This window comes from Hibiscus syriacus, unplaced genomic scaffold (genome assembly GCF_006381635.1).
Source record: "Hibiscus syriacus cultivar Baekdansim isolate YM2019G1 unplaced genomic scaffold, ASM638163v2 tig00110346_pilon, whole genome shotgun sequence".
Classification (NCBI taxonomy): Eukaryota; Viridiplantae; Streptophyta; class Magnoliopsida; order Malvales; family Malvaceae; genus Hibiscus; species Hibiscus syriacus.
The window spans coordinates 794,212-811,191 of NW_024062697.1; the positions used below are offsets into that span (position 1 = coordinate 794,212).

At 32.8% G+C, this 16,980-nt stretch overlaps 1 pseudogene; it reads right to left on the reverse strand.

Annotated features, from left to right (window-relative positions):
• Positions 1-4,755: 4,755 nt before the first annotated feature.
• LOC120120734 lies at positions 4,756-7,791 on the reverse strand (annotated as a pseudogene).
• Positions 7,792-16,980: the final 9,189 nt, after the last annotated feature.

The window sequence follows — 16,980 nt, forward strand, 5'->3', positions numbered from 1 at the left end:
TCTAGGTCGTTAAGGTAATAATACATTTCTCCCATGGTGCCATAATAATCAAGTCCACCATCAATGAACATAAGTTTAAAGTTAACGGATAACGATTAAAGAACTACACCAGTGACCATGTTGAGCGCAACAAGGAAGTGGTACTCTCGGAGAAGCATGAATATGCTACCCTTCAGTATTTTTATTGTGGATTTTTATTCTCTTTTATTTTTTTTTATTTATTCGGATTTTATTTTTGAAATTAAATTTGCACTCTTATTTATTTTAGTATTTACATACTTATGTTAGTTTCTCTTTTTATTTAATATTTATCTTTTGTTTTGTTTGAATTTTAGGATAAGAGTTCAAGAAAAAAAGGAGTTTGATTCAAGGGAAAAGTTTATCCCAAATTATTACCCTTGTTTTCCTCTAATCTCCTTTGTCACACACCTTCTTTGAATACTTCTAATCGTCGAATAATAATTTTGCACCAGTCAAATGAAAAGATTCCACCATCGCTAGCCAACAAGTGAATCAAACAAATGGCTAAAAGGACACTCATCAATCAAGGTGATGACCTTTCTGAATAACCTATTCGTTTTGCATGCTTTGAGGACAATGCTCATCTTGAGTTTGGGGGGTTGTTATTCATTTGATCATATTGCATTTGCTATGTCATGCTCTGTGCTTGCATTATTCATGTTGTTCAATCAATCTTCCTATGACATCTATTTTTCATGACAATTAGACAGACGTACAATTATCGAGACTTTGTACTTACCTATGATGAGATTATTATCGAAAGGATTTTAATGTCGAGAATTTTAGGACTTAGAGATAATTTGAGATTGCCCTAATGATTCTTGTGATGCTATAAATGTTTACCGAATATTTTGATCAGTTGATTTGTGGGTATTTTCGTGAATACTTAATTATCCTACATGTTTTTGGTTAAGTTATATGTGAATTGCTAGAGGTGCTCAACTGGCTCTAGCGGAATAAATTGCCACATTAACTTTTTAGCTCTAGAACACTCCGCTGCTAAAGAAATTCGATACGCTTAGTGAATACTAAGTAGGAAATATAGTCATAAATAGCATGATTGAATGAAAGTCTTCACGTGATGACTCTACCTAAAAGGTCAGGGGTTTCGTTGTTGATAACCTCTTACTACTTAAGTACTCGCATGTAGTTGTGATAAGTTGAAGCTCTAATTAAGCTAAGGACCTATTTGTTTCAGGTATTTCATTTTACGGAAAAGACTTTCCCCTGATTCTGGTGTTTGGTTGGGAAAGTAAGATACGGTCAAAGGAAATGAGACTATAGTCAAAGGGAAAAGGAAATAAACCATAGGAAAATAACTTACCAAAAATTTCTAGGTAAGTCATTTTCCTAAACTCCGGTGTTATTTCCATTTCCCCAAATCCCTCATCCTAGACCTAAAAAATTCACCATCATCAATCAAATACTGAGATCCACTCAGAATTCTGTGTCCCAGGTTCCCTTTTTCTATCATTTGTGTTCTTTCTTCTTTTTACTTTTGCTCCGTGGTTTTCGTTCATAGATTTGGCTCCGTTGGTTGTACCAGTAGCGGGGAATTAGTGTTCTTTTAAGTGAATCTTGACTCATTTGTTTTCTAATCCATTATATATGGAGTTTCTTAGTAATTTTGTTCATGAAAATTATAAGAACTTGAGACTCTGAGGTTTGACTGAATTATTTATGGAAATTTTACTGAAAAAAGTTCAACATGTTTTAGTGTAAGACTTTGAGTTGACGACGTTTTAAACTTCCATAGAATTTGCTTTTTACGTGAAAAGTAGTTTTGCTTCCTGTAGGATCTACTGGATCTATATGTTTATACTTTGCTTTGAGTAGGATCAACTGGATCTATATTTTTTCATTGTCATGGTAACTTATATCATTATCGATCTTTCAAATTGAGCATAAAGATCTATAAATGTTGTTGTGGTTTTACCAATTGATTTATTTTTGCGTCTGTCACTCAAAGCAACCTACAGTGTCAAAATTTCCTAAGTAAAAAGAACCCCATATGGTAAAAATAACCTTTAACCGATGTTTGAACTTGTAGGAAAACAATTTCCCCTTTATGAAGTTTTGATTATAATTACAAGTGAAATCAGAATAGTTACGATGCACAATCAGATTGATAGCTAAAATCTATATGTAATTTATTTTTATAAAATAAATTGAAGCTTGATATGGTCCTACTTATTTTATATCAAATTTAAAAGGTTAAAGGGGAAATAACAATTTTGCCATTCAAAGTAGTAGTGATGGGTTAAAGGAAGGACTCACCAGCCATCTGAACTATAAAAAAAATCTACCTGGAGCACTGTCATGCTCTGCTTTTTTCTTTTATGCATATTATGGTGTATGCCGTTCTCGTTCACATTACAATTACCTATACAACTTAGCTTTACTGTGTTTTAGTGCACTTTACTTCTTTACTTAGAATATGATTTTCATTTGGGTAAAGATATACTAAACCTTTTAATCATTCACTACTAGAAAAAACCCCTTTAATGATGCTCATTGCGCGTCGTCTATGGGTGCATATGACACACAAATGCATGTCATTGAAGTCATCGACATAAATCTCAGATGACACGCAATTTTGTGTCATAAATCTATGATGCGCATTTATGACATGCATTTATGACACATTTATGACGCGCATTGAGCGTCATTGAAGCCCCCGTCATAAATGAAGATGACACACATTTGTGTGTCATAAATTTATGACACACATGTATGACTTACGTTGCGTGTCATTGAAGCACACGTCATTAGAAAAGATGACACACGTTCGTGTGTCGTGATTGTATGTCGTAAATTATATATATATATATATATATTGTAGATTGACAAATAAGCAAACTAAATCACATTTAATGCCTCATAATACTAAATATATATATCATAATATATATAAGCAATCCATTTGCATACAATATATTCACATTAAGTTATCAAAAATATTGCAATCATATGTTGATACAAAATATCAAGGCATAATAAAGTTTGTCACATAAGATACACATTCTTTGCGAATATCATCAATGTCATCATCCATGTATTCTTCCTTCCCATCTCCAATCTAAGTAAAAAATATGAAATAAGTATATAATTTATACTTATTTAAAGTGAAGTATATAACTATCAAAGAGTACTAAAATGACCAATTTTACATATGCATACTTTGAAGCATATGTAAAAATAAATTTTACACATTTAATTAGTAAAACTTCCCATATAAATTATATACATTATCACATCACAAATTCATAGTTTTCAGTCTTGGTAAGAAGTACTTGCATTAATTTGTTTAGAATAACATCCTACTTCAAGTCTATATGATAGTTGTATGACTAATGTGTATGTATGATATGACAGATGTATATCAGAAAAGTTTGCGTACATTTTTATTGCCCAACACTTTAAGTCCGTTCTCGACTATCTCTTTCATGAACTTCCAAACATAATATCCATACTCGGTACCTCCCGACTGATGGGGACACTACAAACAGTTTACAATAAACGATAAGTCAAAATGAAAGCTGCAATTTAAACAAGGAATGATCGATCGAAGTCCTAACCAAAACATTGATCTAATTGAGGCTAACCCTTTTGTTAGATCCACTTTGAGAAGTGTACAATTTCATTTCCCTCTAAAAATTGATGAAATATATCAAAGAATATACTATAATGTTTCGATAATTTATGTTACTTATGCATCAATAATATGCTTCAACTTTTGATGGACATTGGTGGGCCCCAAGGAATCAAGATAATAAGAACTTGTTGCTTTCATATCTATCATCGCCAACACCCAATGTTTTCTATAAAAACCAAAAACCAAATTAAGTTACTAAAATATATTGATAATCAAATGAAAAAAAACCCGGGATTATATGGCACTAGAAAGATGTCATTGTCCTTTCTTAGAGACAATCGATCTGCAATGCTTCGAATTGCCTTATCGATATTTTTAAATTTTGCCTTACGTCCTTATGGCGAGATTGCAGACGGGCTCACAAACAAATTAATTTTTAAATGATGAATTAATTAAGATTATAATCCCAAAATTGTACTGATTAATTTTTCTTCCGAAGAAAATTAATACTAAAATTACTACCAAATGAACCAACCTGGACCCAGAGAGAAAAATATGAACATAGACAGTACCTTAGAAATCAAGAAAAGAAAGGGTATTAAAATGTTCCGAGCTTTCTTATACCTGGATTTCAATTTACAGTCTCCCGGCAAAATTCGTTCATATGAAAAATTGTTTAGGTAAAGCTGGCTCCAATTGCATGATTCATCATTTTTCCTCAAACCATGCATGCAAAGGCCTGAAAAACCTTTGCAGGTGCATCCGGCGTACGTTCGAGAAGGACAATCCCAAAAGTTCTTCTCCAATGAGTTCCTTCCTTGCCCATCAAGGCAACATTCTCCTTCCGGTGCTCAACATAGAAGTGTTGAGCTCTTCTTTGAGCACCTGTAGAGAAATAACATATGATGAGAAAAATGAGTATGTGAGCTTGCATGAACTTCTTAGTTGCTTGATTATAAATTTTTGCAGTCATTTTAGCTTTTATTCTTTGATTTGGCGCACTTACAAAATAGCTAGCGCACATGCATTGGAAATTACATTCTTTTACGCATCTATTGTTTTTTCTTTTTTCGTTTTGGTAAAATCCAGAACAAAACAAAACAACACAATGTGAACTGGACAAGCTTACCTTATTCAACTTAGAAGGGAGCCTCAACCGATTCATTCCAAACATCTGCACTTCCATTAGAGGCATCTTCGACATCATCTTCCATTGAAAGTCTAATATATTCTCTATGCGCAAATTGGTCCACTCTGTCAATGTAGGGTTCTCACGCTCCTGTTTGTTTCGATACAAATAATGTTGTTATCTGAAACTTGCATAGAAGTACGATGATTTATAATTTATGGTAATGTTAATATTAAAGGAGCTAACGTAACACATTTACCTGATGAATTAGGAATGGATCACGAGTCTCAAAGGCCATGAATTTGTTAAGATTAAAAAGGATGTTGAAAACACTTCTAGAAAGTTTAGAGCCTTTCAAATCACGCATTGTGACATAGCTCTTATCCTGCAAATGTGACGTAGCTAAACATGTAAAACATTCTATCTTCATTTGCAGTGTATAGGAAGGAGCATTCAGTGAACACTCATGACCTAAAATCCCAAACCAAGATATGGTAAAAGTAGTTCAATGTATAACTATCTCATTAGATCACACTAAATGATCTTATTATGAATTAACCATTAATTATCTACTTCAGGAGGAGCATGAGAAGAGATTAAACTCAATTTTCTAGAAACCTACCTTTACACCAACATAAATCTAAGTTTGAAATTACAAGTAGATCTTAACACAAAATTAGTTTTCTAATCCATTTTCCATGAGCACACTCCAATATGCATTGTATTAAATAGACAAGAAAATAAAAAGAGAGCAAATAAAATGGAGAACCTCTAGTTTAATCATGTCAATTATTTGTCATAAGATGTCCTCAAATAACACGAGCTCCTGTCCCATGCATTCCATTCGATGTAACTGCTCCTCATAAAAGAATTGCATTTCATTACGTGTTAGGATCCCATTGCCATCCAAATCTATACACTTGAACCTAGAAAAGGAAAAAAACCACATTGGAAAAACTAGCCAAAAATTGTAAACTGTTGGAACTCCATTCTCATTGTGATAATCTAGAAGCTCCACCCTTTCAAAACACATTGATTTTTCTCACCCACAGACAGCAGCAGCAACAAGTTATGGAATATTTATAAAAATTCCGATGAATCATTTACATCAGTTAAATTTTTCTTTGAGCAAGTTTAATTTCCCAAAGGTAGCTTCTGAAAATATTTTCATAATTTTTTAGGAGTGCAAAAAAATGTCATTTCAAATATTTTGGGGGACTTTTCAAACAAGTGAATTTATAAAATAAGTAGAGGGTATATTTACTTCAATCACTAAGAAGATAAACTTCAAAATTAATAATCCATGAACAAAATCAAACATAATACCCTTGATTTTACAGAGTAAGAACACAAACATACCAGTACTCAAGATTAGGCTCAGATGAATTGTCCTCCCCTGCAAGGATGAAGTAAACAAAATCTTCATACCCCATCTTCCCTTCGACCTTACTGGTAAACTTTCTTGGAACCTAATGGTATGGAAGCATAACATGAGTGAAAGTTCCAAACTTGTGAATAAAATTAAGTCAATCAATGACATAGAATAAGTAATAGAAAATGAAAGTGGAATAGACAGTTCAATTAAATGAAAATGTTCTTCTGCATATAGAATGTAGTTTGGACCAAGGAACAAAAATGGCATCTGACACAGAAAAACATGAGAAAATATCCTATCAACAATCCAGTAGGTAAGCGCATGGTTACACCATATCTGATAAGGTTCTCCTTATCAATGAAGAAATCATGCTCTGTATCCAGCTCCCAAAACTTGCAGTATATCACGTAAAAGTGCTTATATGAAAAGTACATGTATATATAGTATAGAAGAAGAGAAATTGCAAAGTGAAAATAATCAGTATCAGATAGAATGTATTAAGCATGCATCCAAAAGTAATTACTTATTCCAAGCCAAGTCCCTACCTCAAAACTTTATTAATTTCCTCTTCCTCATCATCATGTAGCATCGCGTCAATCAAGTTTCCACATTTCAACTCCCTAAGAGTAAGGTGACCATTCTAAGATATATTCATGTTGTAATATATTCTATATATTACAGTTTCAGCTGATCATGTGAAACAAAAGTTATCTTAACAAGTAACATCAGACAAAATTTGCTACATATTTGAAAGTAATAGAGAAATCTAACCTTGCAAATAATTGAAAAACACAGAAGTAGTAGTTTGCGCTAACTGTTTGAGCAACAGTAAACAACCTATATAATGGGCAAGAGCCCGACATGTTAAGACATATATTCTTTAAGCTGGAATGCATGCCTTGGTTTAAGATAATTTAGTTTCACTTTCAATCACAATATACACAATCTGTTTTCATGTAAACCCTCTCATATGCTCGTTAAATTGTCAATAATCAGTCCCAATTATAAACTGAAAAATATACGATTACTCAGAATTAAACTAGAAAAAAGGATGAATTTTTAGAATTTGGTGCAAATTCATCATCTTAAGCATACACATTTTAGAAAATGGAAGCATAGCCATTGAAACTAAAGACTATAATGAGAACTATGCTGCTAATATTTTTACTAACGATAACTGACCAACATGATAAACAAGAATGTGAATCCCTTTTTCTATGCACCTTATTCTTCCATCAAGAAGTGCAAATTTCAACACTAGTCCGTCAAAGAACAAGTTTACACTCCTGCTTTAATAATATATTATTTCCATTTTATTAATAGTTTTAAACATATCATTATAAACAATCAAACATATTAGAGACAACTATTTCAACAATGAACAAGGGTGAATTGCATTCGTAGAAATTCACATGAAAATATATATACATTTATAGGATTTTCAAGTTCATATCTTACTGGTTCCAGCATTTAGCATTGGAAGTTAGTTTGGAAGCAATTTATACAATGTTCAAATACCTTGGATATTGTAAAATGAGGGATAAATATTGAAAAAGCACCCAAAAACAAAAATTAAAATGAGACAACAGATGAAGGTATCAAACATATAAAAAACAAGCCATATCTTTCCTGAAACTCAGGTGTATTCTGTAAGAATTCTAAAAAACCCATTCATAAAATCTAAAAAACCCAATCGAAATTGGAACAAACCCAAATTGAATGGTGGAATAGAGAACTATGAATACTTGTGAAAACCCTTGAATTTTGACTCCCTTCATATGCGTTGTGGTGAATGGCGAAACTAGTGGACTAATGCAAAGAGAAAAAGGGAAAAAGAGAAAAAGGGAAAAAGAGAAAAAGGGGGGAAGCATGCGGTGTGAACTGATTATCGATGGGGGAAGAAGCGAGAAAGGATGAAAATAATTGGGAGAAATTAAAAGACGACTTTTACAGATGACATACAATTAAAAGTGTACTCCGTGTTTTTGCAAATTTTTTTGATTATGACTATTAAATATGACACACATTATTGTAAGTCATAAATCGTTCATATTTTAAAAAGATGACATTTTTTATGACACATTTTTTGCAAGTCATAAATTAGCTTGTGTCATCGTTCGTGTGTCATTAAAGGTATATATTTTCTTGTAGTGATTACTGCTTTCCCTCATAATCCTCCCCTCTGTTAGCAACTCTTGATCCCCATTTTGGGTTTGAACGGGGTCTTCGTTGAAGCACCATTGGAGTATGTTGGATTTAAACTGGTCTCTTGGTGACCGTTCTTTTTTGTTTTTACCTTCGGGAGGGTGTTTATTTAATATTTAATTAAGGCTTTACAACCTAAGATTATTTTAACCCAAAAAAGAAAACAAATTCGTAATGCTCAATCCCACATCAAGTGGAAAATATATTGGGATTGGGTATTTAGCTTTAGAAAGCTAAATGTATTAATGTTTGATCATATCAAGCCTAATGTTATAGAGTAAGTGGAGGATCTTCAAACAAATCTAGCTGGTAGATTCCCAAACAAATTTTCTTCTATTACATTTTTTTGGGTTTACATAGTTTGATCATACAAATCAAACGGAGTTGATAATTTTTTTGATTCACTAGATGTGAATACAGGAGAAACCAATTCATTCGAGTATGTATTTCACCCTGAAAACCACATTTATGAGTTTGCACTAGCCTAGATCGATTACAAATCATCATGAAATTTCCAGTTTTACATGCTGCATAATGTAATGGTTTATTTCTTCTTGAGTAATACTTTCGATGTGGTAGTTTTCAAACTAGCTATGGTTTCTTATTATTATTTCTTTACAATAAGAAATATACAAGTTAACATTTTTTTGCTATTATTATTGCAACAACTAAACTGATTCAAAAGCTAAGGAATTTACAATATTTCATTGATAAAAAAAAGAAACGAGGTACATATTTCATATATATGATATATGACATAAATTCATAATAGTATATCGACATAAATTACATCCACTTTAGCTTAGGTAAAAGCTTCAACGTAATATGAACTTTAGCTTAGGTAAAAGCTTAAACATAATATGAATCTAGTTTCTTATACTATATTTTTGTTAGGTATAACTAAATTTGGATCAAATCCATATGATATATGGCACAAATTCTTAATACTTCATATGAAACTTATACATAATATTGAGTATAGTAGACTTGATCCAAAATGAGACAAAACAAAGGAAGAGTACTTAACTTTCAACAACGTACTTTTATTCATTAAACGATAGTGGTTATAATTTATTATAAAGTTCTAGAATTCATAAATTATTATTATCATTTCTTTGTAGATGGAACATAATTCTATTCATAAAAAAATAGTGGGAGTCACTGCTTCAGCATTGGCTTTTGGGGCTCTTTAGATTCACAGAATAAAATATAGAAAGCAAATAACTCATGAACATCATGTGAATCGAGATTATGAAAGAGAAACTACATAAATAATATTTTATATAGAGGTGACCAGAATTGTATCGACATAATATGAATGTGACCAATTACGTTTTTTAATCTGTGACATCCTTACTAGGAACAGTTTGTTGCAGTAGACAAGATCAGTGAATGTTAAAGAGCAAGTTCTAATATTTTTACATATAATTGGTCATAATGTAAGATTTTGAGTGATTGGATCAAGATATTATAGATCAATTGAAACAATTCCCCATTACTTTAGGATTGTGTTGAGAGCTATTTTGAAATTATATCAATTAGCCATTAGATTACCTGATCAGTCAACTCATCTAGAGATAAGAAATAATTCAAGGTTTTACCCATATTTTAAAGATTGCATGGTAGCATTAGATGGAACTCATATACGTGCATATGTTCTATTGGGACCGTCGGCGCACCCCACGGCGCAGCAGAAACAAAACTCAACGGTCTCACTAGTGATCCAAGTACGTAAAACCAAAATTGGGAGGAAAGGATGTGAATACTTATAATGGGTTCCTTGAAAAACAGCAAAGACAACAACGAGAAGTGGTGATCACGAACGGTTCAAATCATAAGCCTCCACGAAAACACGTCTCGGCCTCTACTAAGTTCACCCGATTGAGAGGAAAATTTTCTTTTCCCAAAAACAGTTTTGATAAAAATGGCTGAAGTAAAAAAAGGCTACTAGACCTTACCTCCTTAAATATATCAATTACCCTAACATCTTAGGGGTTTTAAAGTTGTTTCGAATAAATAAATAAAATATTATTTAATTAATTCAAATTAAATATACATTAAAGACTTATAATCAGAATTACAATCTTTAATGTTTATTTAAAAACTTATTCAATTATTCTGAATTATATATATCAATTAAAAGAGTTGTAATCTAGATTACATTCTTTTAATGCTTACTTACTATATTCGGGATAATTAAATTCATATGTATATCAAATATACATATCTTAACTCTAGATATATTTTAGTAACGTACAACAAATTGTACATCTTTGCTCATTTCAATCCTAGGGTGTGACCCTGTAGGTTCTTGTAATGTTAGTAGTAATTATTAGAACAAATCTAATATTACATACAATGAGTGACATCTAGCAATATATCATTGTCACCTATGTTACAAGAATTATGATTCGACATATCATCTTCGTGATGAACTCTTTTATGTATTACATCCTTTTGTCCTTTATATCTAGAATAGGTACAAGTCTTAGAATAGTCACACTTGTATAGCTCATCTATTGTTTCTTGATATCTAGAGTAGACTATAATTAACGAATAATTTGTGATATCACATATCAACTTATTTGATCCTGGCCATGCATATCTAGTCTCACTCAATCAGGTGGCCTGTGATATATTTCCTATTATGTAGGCAGCACAAATCCTATCTTAACCATACATACCCCACTACATATACCGAGATATATTCAATAACAGTCTTTATAGTACAACCAGTTATGGAGCATGTTTAACTGTATAAAAAACATACAACAATATATGTTGGGATGACATTGATCTAAGTCTGAGGATCATACATATAGTCATCACCATGAGAAATGTTATGATCGTTACATAATAATCCAAGACATAATCTCATGATGGGTCAATCCAATATATTGTTCTCTAACAATATTATCATGTATCAATTCTGACATCTCTATGTCAATGACAACTCCTTGTTATCTATCAATAACATGTTAGTCTTAAGCATATTATTATTGTCCATGCCCATAATAATACTTGACTATGGATCTTTTAATAATGTTATTATATGGACTTTATTATCTTTTAGTTTATGTTAAACACAAACATATAACTGAAAATAATATTGGCAATGCCTTTATTCAATAAAATTGATAAATAAATGTATTATTAAAATCATCATATGATTGGTATTTGGGCATACTCTAACAATCTCCCACTAGCACTAAGACCAATCACTCACGTATCTAATACCGTGTGACTCAGTCTGACGATCATGCCTCTGCTGTATAAGAGGCTTCGTAAAGGGATCGACAATGTTGTCATCCGTGTGTACTTTGCATATTTCCACATCTCCTCGATCTATGATCTCTCGAATGAGTTGAAAGCACCTAAGAATATGTTTGGATCGTTGATGAGATATGGGTTCATTTGCTTGTGAAATGGCTCCATTATTGTCACAACGAAGTTCTATAGCATCTGATATGCTGGGAACAACCCCTAATTCTAATATAAACTTCTTTATCCAAACAACCACTTTTGTTACTTCACTGGCTGTAATGTATTCAGCCTCTGTTGTAGAATCAACTACTGTGTCTTGCTTAAAACTTTTCCAGTTCACAGCACCTCCATTAAGACAAAACATAAAACCTGATTGCGATCATGAATCATCCTTGTCAGTTTGGAAGTGGCATCAGTATAACCTTTTACACTAAGCTCTTCCTCCCCTCCATAGACAAGAAATTTATCCTTAGTTCTTCTTAAGTACTTAAGGATATTTTTAACTGTAACCCAATGATTTTCACCAGGGTTTGCTTGATACCGACTCGTCATGCTTAAAGCATACGATACATCTGGTCGAGTACATATCATGGCATACATGATAGAACCAATAACTGAAGCATATGTAATCTTATTCATCCGTTCTCTTTTTGTGGAGTTGAAGGACACATTTCTTTCGAAAAAGAAATGCCATGTCTCATAGGAAAAAAAATCCTTTCTTGGATTATTCCATACTGAACCTTTTCAACACTTTGTCTATATATGTACTTTGACTCAGACCTAGAAGTCATCTTGATCTATCTCTATAGATCTTAAATCCTAAGATATATACTGTCTCACCCAAATCTTTCATAGAAAAACAACTACCTAACTAAGTCTTAACAGACTGTAAAGTAGGTATATCATTTCCTATGATGAGTATGCCATCTATATACAAGATTAGGAAAAAAACAATGCTCCCACTAGCCTTCTTATAAACACAATGCTTATCTTCATTTCTGATAAAATCAAACTCTTTGATTGCATCATTGAAATGAAGATTCCAGCTTCGAGAAGCTTGCTTTAGTCCATAAATAGACCTCTGTAGCTTACAAACCTTTCCAGCATTTCATGGAATGAAAAAACCTTCTGGTTGTGTCATATACACATCCTCTTCAAGTTTTCCATTAAGGAAAGCGGTTTTGATGTCCATTTACTAGATTTCATAATCATAGAATGCAACTATTGCAAGCAAGATCCGGATGGACTTAAACATAGCTACAGGGGATAATGTTTCATCATATTCTACACCATGAACTTGTCGAAAACCTTTAGCGACTAATCGTCCCTTGTATGTTTGTACATTACCATCCATGTTGGTTTTCTTCTTGAAAACCCATTTACACCCTATAAGTTTGACCCCTTCAGGTGGTTCAACCAAAGTCCATACTTGGTTTACTAACATGGAATCCATCTCAGATCTCATAGCTTCAAGCCATTTTTCAGAATTCGGGCTCGACATTGCTTCTTGATAAGTCTTGGGCTCATCTTGATCCATAAGAAGAACATTTCCATGTATAGTAATGGGAAATCCAAATCTATCAGGTGCACGACGTTCTCTTGTGGATCTACGCAGTGGTTGTGTTTCTAAATCTATTGAATGCTCCTCAATAACTTTTGAAACATGCTCTACTTTAGGTTCATTGATCTGTTGTTCTTGAACTTCTACAAGTTCAATATTTCTACCCTTATCTTTCTTTGAGAGAAATTCTCTTTCGAGAAAAACTTCTTTTCGAGCACCAAACACTTTGTTCTTGTTAGGGTTGAAGAAATAATATCCCTTAGTTTCTTTAGGATATCCAATAAATACACTCTTATGAGATTTAGGTTCGAGCTTTGTAGACATCTGATGTTTTACATAAGCTTTACAACCCCAAATCTTCATAAAAGACATACTAGGACGCTTCCCAATCCATATCTCATATGGTGTCTTTTGAAAAGATTTAGATGGATCATGATTTAGTGTGAAAGCGACTGTTTCAAGTGCATGTCCCCAAAAAGAAGTCGAAATATCACTATGACTCATCATCGATTGAACCATGTCTAACAGTGTTCGATTCCTTCTTTTAGAAACTCCATTCCACTGTGGTGTACTAGGTGGTGTAAGCTGTGAGATAATCCCACATTCTTTCAGGAGTTCATCAAAATCTATGCTTAAGTATTCTTCACCTCAATCTGATCGAACTGCCTTAATACTCTTGCCTAGTTGATTTTTTACTTCATTTTTAAATTCCTTAAAATTTTCAAGGGCTTCAGATTTATGGCACATAAGATAAATATACCTATACCGACTGAAGTCATCGATGAAAGTAATGAAGTAATGGAATCCACATCTGGCTTGTGTATTCATCGGTCTATATACATCACTATATATTAACCCCAATAAATCACTTGCTCGCTCACCTTTACTATTAAAAGGAGCTTTAGTCATTTTTCCCAACAAGCAAGATTCACATACATCATATTGTTCGAAAATAAATAAATCTAAGAATCCATCTTTATGGCGTGTTTCTCACTTATATGGCCTAAACGACAATGCCAAAGATAAGTTTGATTCAAGTCATTTATTTTTGATATCTTAGTATTTATGTTATAAATGGTGTTTTCTTGATCCAAAATATAGAGACCATTAACCAATTGTGTCGAACCATAAAAAACATTATCGAGATAAAAAGAACGACAATTATTCTTAATAATAATCTCAAAACCAATCTTGTCCAAAAAAGAAATAGAAATAATGTTCTTAGTCAAACCAGGCACAAAATAACAATCCTCTAAATTTAAATCAAGTCCACTAGGCAAAAATAAAACATATGTCCTTATAGCTAATGCAACAACTCTTGTTCCATTTCCCACTCGTAGGTCTACGCCTCCTTTAGCCAGATTCCTTCTCTTTTGTAGTCCCTGTACGAAAGTATAAATATGAGAACCACAACTGGTATCTAATACCCAAGAAGTAGATATTGACAAATTAACATCAATAACATAAATACCTGAAACAAACGTTCCGTTTTCTTTTGCCTTCTTGACCTCTTCAAGGTAAACATGTCAGTTTCTCTTCTAGTGTCCGATCTTATCGCAATGGAAACATTTTCCTTCCTTGCTAACTCCCCCTTTGGGTTTCAATGCATTTTTCCCTTTCAGTTTGGCCTTACCATTGCCCTTAGACTTTGCCACTACCTTTTTCTTTCCCTTTCCTTTGTCCTTGTGGACCATCAGAATGGGCTTAGGTCTAACCTTTTTCATGTTACTTTCAACAGTTCGTAACATGCCAAGTAATTGTGGCAAAGTCTTGTTAATTTTATTCATGTTGAAATTAAGGACAAATTGGCTAAAGCTATCTAGCAACGATTGAAGGATAACATCGATAACCAATTCATCTTTGAGAGGAAATCCCAACTTTTCCAACGTTTTGATGTAGCCCATCATCTTTATGACATGAGCTCCTACAGGAGTTCCCTCTACCTTTTTGCTTTGAAAAAGAGCTTTAGAGGTCTCATATCTCTCTTGACGTGCTTGCCCTTCATATATTTCTTTGAGATTTTGAATTATTTCATATGCAACCATGTTTTCATGTTGCTTCTGAAGCTCAGGAGTTATGGTGGGAATCATTAGACATCCAACATCTAACATATCATCCATATGTTTCTTGAATTTGTTTTGTCAGCTCTTGAAGCATTAGCTACCGTTTCATCAGGAACAAGTTCTTCAATGACATATTCCTTCATTTCCTGTTTGAGAATAATTCTCAAAGTACGAAACCAGTCAAAGAAGTTTATGCCATTAAGTTTATCCTTCTCAAGGAGTGATCGCAGTGATAAAGTTTTGTTTGCCATTAAATCTACAACAATGGAAATATTAAAGTAAGCAAATTTACCGAATTAAAATTTATAAATTGGTATTTATTTACAAATTAATTCCACTATTTTATTCAAAATTAAAACCCTCTCTATTTCAATTTCGGAAAAATTCAACGAAATTTTTCTAGTGGGTGAGGATCCATAATACATCAATTTCCTAAATCAGCTTTGGCGTGATTATTTAGGTAAGTAACACTTTACTAGTTACATCTCATGTAACTCCTCCATTTGGTGAACAACTCTTGTTCAAGTAATCTTATGACTTATCCAAATATTTAACCTCTAGGTTTCTAATCCTATTAAAATAACCTAGCTAAGTTATTACCAATATCTCAACCGATGAATATCACTTGCTTATTCTTCGCATTTAACCAAGATAGATTCATGTACCAATGCTTTGGCAAAGCCCATACAATATCGATCGAAGCCTTAACCAGGGTAAATAATGGACGGTTAAGTTAACTTAGATTATAAAGAGGGATTTGTGTAATTATCTCATCATTGTTTGTTTTAATATTAGACCCTTATTGATCTCATCAATATTCATTCTTATTTTATTATTTGATGCATTGCATACATAATAGATATAACAATAAATAAGATGCAATGGTTATAGTCCAAAACAATGACTAAGGTGGCCCATCACAAGACAATGGGAGAACCAAAAAACCCTAAAGCCTAAGACTACTCTCTAAGTATCTTCTCGCCATTCTTCTGCTCCTTGTGAATCTTCATAGGATTACAATTTTAAAAGAAACTCATTTTACATACGAGGGAGTAAGATGAGAAGAAAAATACAATATAGATATAGAAAGGCACGGCTCGCAGATCGTATTTCAAATTAAACCATTGTAAATTGAACAAGGGCTATAACCATGCATGTCAAACACCGTGAAAAACAAACATATCATATATATATACACGTTGTTACGCCTTTGTTAAAAAACATTAATATGGGCCTTCAATTTTTATTGTTGTTTTGAAAAACAGTACTTACGTTTCTATAGAAAAACCTCACGATTTGATAATACTTATTAACAGAATTGTGCTTTTGGGATTTTCAATCCCGAAGGTTTTCTGCACCAGAACAACCATTGTTCCAATGTGAAACGCGATCTGCTATCGCACTCCCACAGATCATCATGTCAATGATTGACATATGGATTTCATAAAATCCTTGCAGCAACAAATCGATTGAAAAAACAAATTAATAAATTAACATATTAATTGTTGTGGTTATCGATTCGAACAATGATATCATGCATATTTGCTGAAAATGATAAAACTAGAACATGCATCTCATAAATATCACATCAACGAAGAATTTAACCCGAATTCAAATCGTACAAGTAGCTTTGACACCACTGTTGGGACCGTCAGCGCACCCCACGGCGCAGCGGAAGCAAAACTCGACGTTCTCACCAGTGTGATCCAAGATGTAAAACCGAAATCGGGAGGAAATGATGTGAATACTTATAATGGGTTCCTTGAA